The 6,495-nt window shown below is 39.3% G+C and overlaps 1 long non-coding RNA gene across 1 annotated transcript; it reads right to left on the reverse strand.

Moving 5' to 3' along the window:
* Window positions 1-4,035: 4,035 nt before the first annotated feature.
* LOC123333562 lies at window positions 4,036-5,563 on the reverse strand. The gene is made up of 2 exons (XR_006550936.2): window positions 4,408-5,563; window positions 4,036-4,214 (listed from the first exon to the last, which is right to left on the reverse strand). It is a non-coding gene; the product is annotated as an uncharacterized LOC123333562 (long non-coding RNA).
* Between the last annotated feature and the right edge of the window lie 932 nt (window positions 5,564-6,495).

The raw sequence follows: 6,495 nt of genomic DNA on the forward strand, positions 1-6,495 counted from the left end.
CTTGATGGACATGAGTCTGAGCAAGCTCCAGGAGTTGGTGATGGACAGGGAAGCCTGGCATGCTGCAATCTATGAGGTTGCAAAGAGTCAGACACGACTGAGCAACTGAACTGAACTGAACTGATCCAAGCCTGTAGTAGATTTTAGACTAAATGAAGTGTAGATTTTATTGGAAATAGATGAACCAAATCCCTCACACATATACAAACTTAAAAATGTCTGCTGGTTTAGTCTGGGTAAGGGCAATAGGTGAAAATATAGTTATATTTAAGGAAAGATGAAAAAATAAGCATTAACAAAATTCTATTCTCCTCTAGGTAAAATGGAATATAAACAAAAAAAGGTTTTAAGAAGATACAATTATAATCATAATGGCAATATTAAGAAGTTTTACCATCGTTTCTTGAAAATCAGTGAAGGAAGAAGCTGGCCTCACTTTCATACTTTTGTTGAGTAAATGAGACCATTGCTCATGCCGGAATCTGAATTTGCTCTGGGAATTCCCTCTCCTTCATATTATGCAACAGTTCTGCCTGTAATAATTAGATTGAGAGACAGGGAGAGAGAGGCTTCATGGATCAAAGCCCTAAACAGCAGCACTTAATTTTTTTTAAAAAAAGAAACAGAATGATTGGTCATCCCAGGAGATTTAAATTTAGTTTGATAGGGTTAGCGTGTGGGGAGAAGGCTGAAAAATCTGAAAGGCTCATGTGGCAGGATAGGAATAAATAAAGAGAACTCCAAAGGGTGCACAAAAGCAGGGGAATGAGATATGCGTGATCAAGCTTTAGGAATTAAAGGCTGCCCCTCCCCTGGAAGCACAGCTGGATCAAGATGAACAGAGCAGAGGAGACACTTGCAGTTTCCCATACAAGGTGTACCACAGAGAGATTTAAATCAGCAAATTAAGTCTGAAGTAAAGACCTGCACATTCTTCTGAATTCCTGCACGTGTGTGTGTGTGTGTGTGTGTGTGTGTGTGTGTGTGTGTCTATGTGAGACAGAGAGAGAGAAAGAGCAAACTAGACTGTGTATATCCTAGTAAGAACTTGTCAGGATTAGGCTGTTAAGATAGTTACACTCCATAAGGAGAAACCTTCCTGTCTATAGGATCTGACTACTTACCAGATTCACAGCCTGACTTATGTTTGAAAAGAGATTTTTAAAATCCTAGCAGTGCTACACAACTGCAAAAGAAACTTAGCCAAGCCAGTTACTTGTTATCAATCAATATAGACCTTTTTAAAAATTGAAATGACTTACTTCTTGATTTAATTTTTGTTGTTGCACCAGGTCTTCATTGCTGCGTATGTGGGCTTTCTCTCGTTGTGGCACGTGGGGGCTGTCTCTTGTTGCAGAGTATAGGCTCTAGGGTGTGGGTTCGGTAGTTGTGGTGCCTGGGCCTAGTTGTTTCAAGGCACGTGGAATCTTATTGGATCAGGGATTGAACCCACTGGCATTTAACTGCATTGACCTACACTGAATGCATTGGCATTGGCATCGAACTGCATTGGTAAGTGGATTCTTAACCACCAAAACACCAAGGAAGTCTTGAAGTATAGTTGACTTATAACACTGTATTATTTTCAGGTACAGTATAGTAATTTGGTATCTTTATAGCTCATACTCTGTACAAATTTATTAGCGATTATTGCCTATATCCCCTCATAACTTATTTATTATGCACTACATCTTCACAAGTTATTTTATACCTAGTAGTTTGTAACTCTTAATCTCCTTCATCTATTTTGCCCCTCTCCCTTCTCCCTCTCCTCTGGTAGCCATTAATTTGATCTCTGTACCTCTGAGTCTGTTTCTGATTTATTTGTTCATTTACATTATTTTTCAGATCCCACATATAAGTGGAAGAGTCAAGAATACACAGTGGGGAAAAGACAGTCTCTTCAATAAGTGGTTTGGCAAAACCAGAAATACACATGAAAAGAATAAAACTAGAACATTCCCTCATATCACATACAAAAATAAATTCAAAATAGTTTAAAGATGTAAATATAAGACCTGAACTACAAAACTCCTAGAGGAAAACATAAGCAGTATGCTCTTGGACATTGATCTTAGCAATATTTTTTTGTATCTGTCTCCTCAGGCAAGGAAAACAAAACCAAAAATAAACAACTGGGACCTCAGTTCAGTCACTCAGTCGTGTCTGACTCTGCAAGCCCATGGACTACAGCACACCATGATACCCTGTCCATCACCAATTCCCAGAGCTTGCTCATGTTCCCCAACTCATGTTCATCGAGTTAGTGAGGCCATCCAATAATCTCATCCTCTGTTGTCCCCTTCTCCTCCTGCCTTCTCAGAATCAAGGGCTTTTCTAATGAGTCCGTTGGACGTCACACTTCCAGACAAAGTACTGGAACTTCAGCTGCAGCATCAGTCCTTCCAATGAATATTCAGGACTGATTTCCTTTAGAATGGACTGGTTGGATCTCTTTGCAGTCCAAGGGACTCTCAAGAGTCTTCTCCAACATCACAGTTCAAAAGCATCAGTTCTTCGGTGCCCAGCTTTCTTTATGGTCTAACTCTCACATCCATATATGACCACTAGAAAAACCATAGTTTTGACTAGACAGACCTTTGTCTGCAAAATAATGTCACTGCTTTTTAATATGGTGTCTAGGTTGGTCATAGTTTTTCTTCAAAGGAGCAACCATCTTTTAATTTCATGGCTGCAGTCACCATATACAGTGATTTGGGAGCCCAAGAAAATAAAGTCAGTCACTGTTTCCCCATCTATTTGTCATGAAGTGATGGGACTGGATACCATGATCTTAGTTTTCTGAATATTGTTTTAAGCCAACTTTTTCACTCTTCTCTTTCACTTTCATCAAGAGGCTCTTTAGTTCTTTGCTTTCTGCCATAAGGGTGGTGTCATCTGCATATCTGAGGTTATTGATATTTCTCCCAGCAATCTTGATTTCAGCTTGTGCTTTATCCAGCCCAGCATTTCACATGATGTACTCTGCATATAAGTTAAGTAAGTGTAGTGACAACATACAGCCTTGACATACTCCTTTCCCAGTTTGGAACCAGTCTGTTGTTTCATGTCCAGTGGAACCTAATCAAACTTAAAACTAATTAAATTTAATCAAACCCTAAGTGGGATCTAATCAAACTTACAAGTTTCTTCAGAGCAAAGGAAACCATCAATGTAATGAAAAGGCAGTCTACTGAATGGGAGAAAATATTTGCAAATGACATGCCCAACAAGGGGTTTAATATGCAAAATATATAAAGAACTCATATGACTCAATATGAAAAAAGCAAACGACCCAGTTACAAAATGGGTAGAGTACCTGAATAGGCCTTTTTCCAAAGAACACATAGAGTTGACCAACAGGCACATGAAAAGATGCTCAACATACTAATCATCAAGGAAATGCAAATCAAAACCACAATGAGATATCACCTCACATAGTCAGAATGGCTAGTGTCAAAAAGACAAGAAATAACAAGTGTTGGCGAGGATGTGAAGAGAAGGAAATTCTTGTTGTTTGTTTGTTCCTTTTGCACTGGGTCTTCATTCCTGTGCTCATGCTTTCTCTAGTTGACTGTGGAAGCTACTCTTTGTTGCAGAGCAGGGACTTCTCTTTGCGGTGGCTTTTCTTGTTGTGGAGTACAGGCTCTAGGTGCTTGAGGTCAGCATTATGGCACATGGGCTTAGTTGCTCCAAGGCATGTGGGATCTTCCTGGACCAGGGATCAAATCCCTGCAATGAACAGTGGATTCTTAACCACTGGACTACCAGGGAAGTCCAGAGAAAAGGGAACTCTTGTACACTGTTGTTGGAAATGTAAATTGGCACAGACACTATGGAAAATATATCAGTATGCATGTTCTCAAAAAAGTAAAACTAGAATGTGATCACTATCATGTGATCCAGCAATTCTACTCAACATAGACTTTTATTCATAAATTTGATCATCAGACATTTGAAGAAAACAAAGTGAAGAGAAAGATCACAATAAACTAAGAGAATAGTGGATCAAAACGAAGAAGATCATGCAAGACATAGAAGGAAGCTGTTGAATGTTTATTGTAATCAGAGAAATTAGAGACTATTGCATTCATGAAACAAAAGTAATATTATAGTAAAGGAGCAATTAGAGAATTGGAATGTCCAACATCTAGAAGACTGACAATACCCAGTGCTGGTGAGGATATGAGCCAACAGGAACTCATTCATTGCTGCTGGGAATGCAAAACGGTAGAGTCAGTTTCAAAGACAGTTCGGCAGATTCTTTGAAAACTAAACCTTACTTTTACCACATGATTTAGCAATCATATTCCTTGGTATTTACCCAAAGGAGCTGAGAACTTAGGTCTACAAAAATACTACACAGGGATGTTTATAGAAGCCTTATTTATAACTGCCAAAACTTACCAGCAAGCAGTATGTCCTTTCCGTAGGTGAATGGATAAATAAACTGATACATCCAGACAATGGAAATTTATTCAGTTCTGAAAAGAAACGACCTATCAAGACATGAAAGGACATGGAGAAACCTTAAATCATATTATTAAGTGAAAGAAGCCAATCTGAAAAGGCCGCATACTGCCTGATCCCCACTATATGATATCGTGGGAAAGGCAAAGCTGTGGACACAACAAAAATATCAGTGGTTGCTAGGGGTAGCAGTAGGGGACTCAGTCAGGGGAGAGATGAACAGGCAGAGAACAGAGGATTTTTAGAGTAGTGGGAATATTCTACATATATTAAGTGATGGATATATGGATAGATACACATTTGTCCAAACCCATAGAATATACAGCACCAATAGGGAATCCTGAGGGAAACTGTAGACATTGGGTGATTATGATGTGTCAGTGTAGATCATTCTTGGTAAAAACATATGCTATTCTGGTGAATGGTGTTGATAATGGAGGAGGCTATACACATGTGTGGGCAATGAATATATGAGAAATCTCTGTACATTCCTCAATTCTATTGTAAACCTAAACTGCTCTGAAACAAACAAACAAACCTACAACCATTCAGTTTGAAAGGTCCAATGCACCAAGTGAGGTGAATGAAGAAAAAGCCATACTGAGGTGATCAGACCTGTACTCCCTTCTGATGGTGTAAACCCTCCTGCCTCTGCACCATCTTTCTCTTCTTCCCTCCTGTGAGAAAGGAGGATGCATGCAGCCCCATCTCAAGACCTAACCTGTTCCGCTTGGGTCAGAGAATTCACACTTGTTCAAGGTTCACCCCCTCACTTAGCCCCTCTGCCTCCAGCAACATTATTTCCGCCAATAGGACAATATGTTTTAGAATTCTTATCATAAAGCAGAAACCAAAATCCTCCTTATTTCATTCTGTTTTATATCCTACTTCATGTTTCAGCTCTCCTTGAGAGCTTTCCTTTGCTACAGAAATGTATAAGGCTTTGGCCCCCATTTACCACGTTTTGTATGTTTATCCATGTTGTTACATGTATAACTTCATTCTGTTTTATTGCTGAATAGTGTGAGAAAAGAAGAGAAGCAAAAGGCAAAGGAGGATAGGAAAGATATATCCATCAGAATGCAGCGTTCCAAAGAATGGCAAGGAGAGATAAGAAAGTCTTCCTCAGCAATCAATGCAAAGACATAGAAGAAAACAATAGAATGGAAAGACTAGAGATCTCTTCAAGAAAATAGAGATAACCAAGGGAACATTTCATGCAAAGATGGGCTCGATAAAGGACAGAAATGGTATGGACCTAACAGAAGCAGAAGATATTAAGAGGTGGCAACAATACACAGAAGAACTACACAAAAAATACCTTAAAGACCCAGATAACCTTGATGGTGTGATCACTCACCTAGAACCAGACATCTTGGAATGCTTAGTCAAGTGGGTCTTAGGAAGCATCACTGCAAACAAAGAGGGAAGTGATGGAATTCCAGATGAGCTATTTCAAATCCTAAAAGATGATGCTGCGAAAGTGCTCACTCAATATGCCAGCAAATATGGAAAACTCAGCAGTGGCCACAGGACTGAAAAAGGTCAGTTTTCATTCCAATCTCAAAGAAAGGCAATGCCAAGGAATGCTCAAACTACCGCACAATTGTACTCATCTCACATGCTAGTAAAGTAATGCTCAAAATTCTCCAAGCCAGGCTTCAACAGTACATGAACTATGAACTTCCAGATATTCAAGCTGGATTTAGCAAAGGCAGAGGAACCAGAGATCAAATTGCCAGCATCGGTTGGATCATCGAAAAAGCAAGAGAGTTCCAGAAAAACATCTGTTTTATTGATTACACAAAAGCCTTTGACTGTGTGGATCACAACAAACAGTGGAAAATTCTTCAAGAGATGGGAATACAAGACCACCTTACCTTAGTCCTGAGAAACCTGTATGCAGGTCAAGAAGTAACAGTTAGAACTGGACATGGAACAACAGACTGGTTCCAAATTGGAAAAGGAATACGTCAAGGCTGCATATTGTCACCCTACTGATTTAACTTATATGCAGAGTACATC

This window comes from Bubalus bubalis, chromosome 5 (assembly GCF_019923935.1).
Source record: "Bubalus bubalis isolate 160015118507 breed Murrah chromosome 5, NDDB_SH_1, whole genome shotgun sequence".
Taxonomy (NCBI): domain Eukaryota; kingdom Metazoa; phylum Chordata; class Mammalia; order Artiodactyla; family Bovidae; genus Bubalus; species Bubalus bubalis.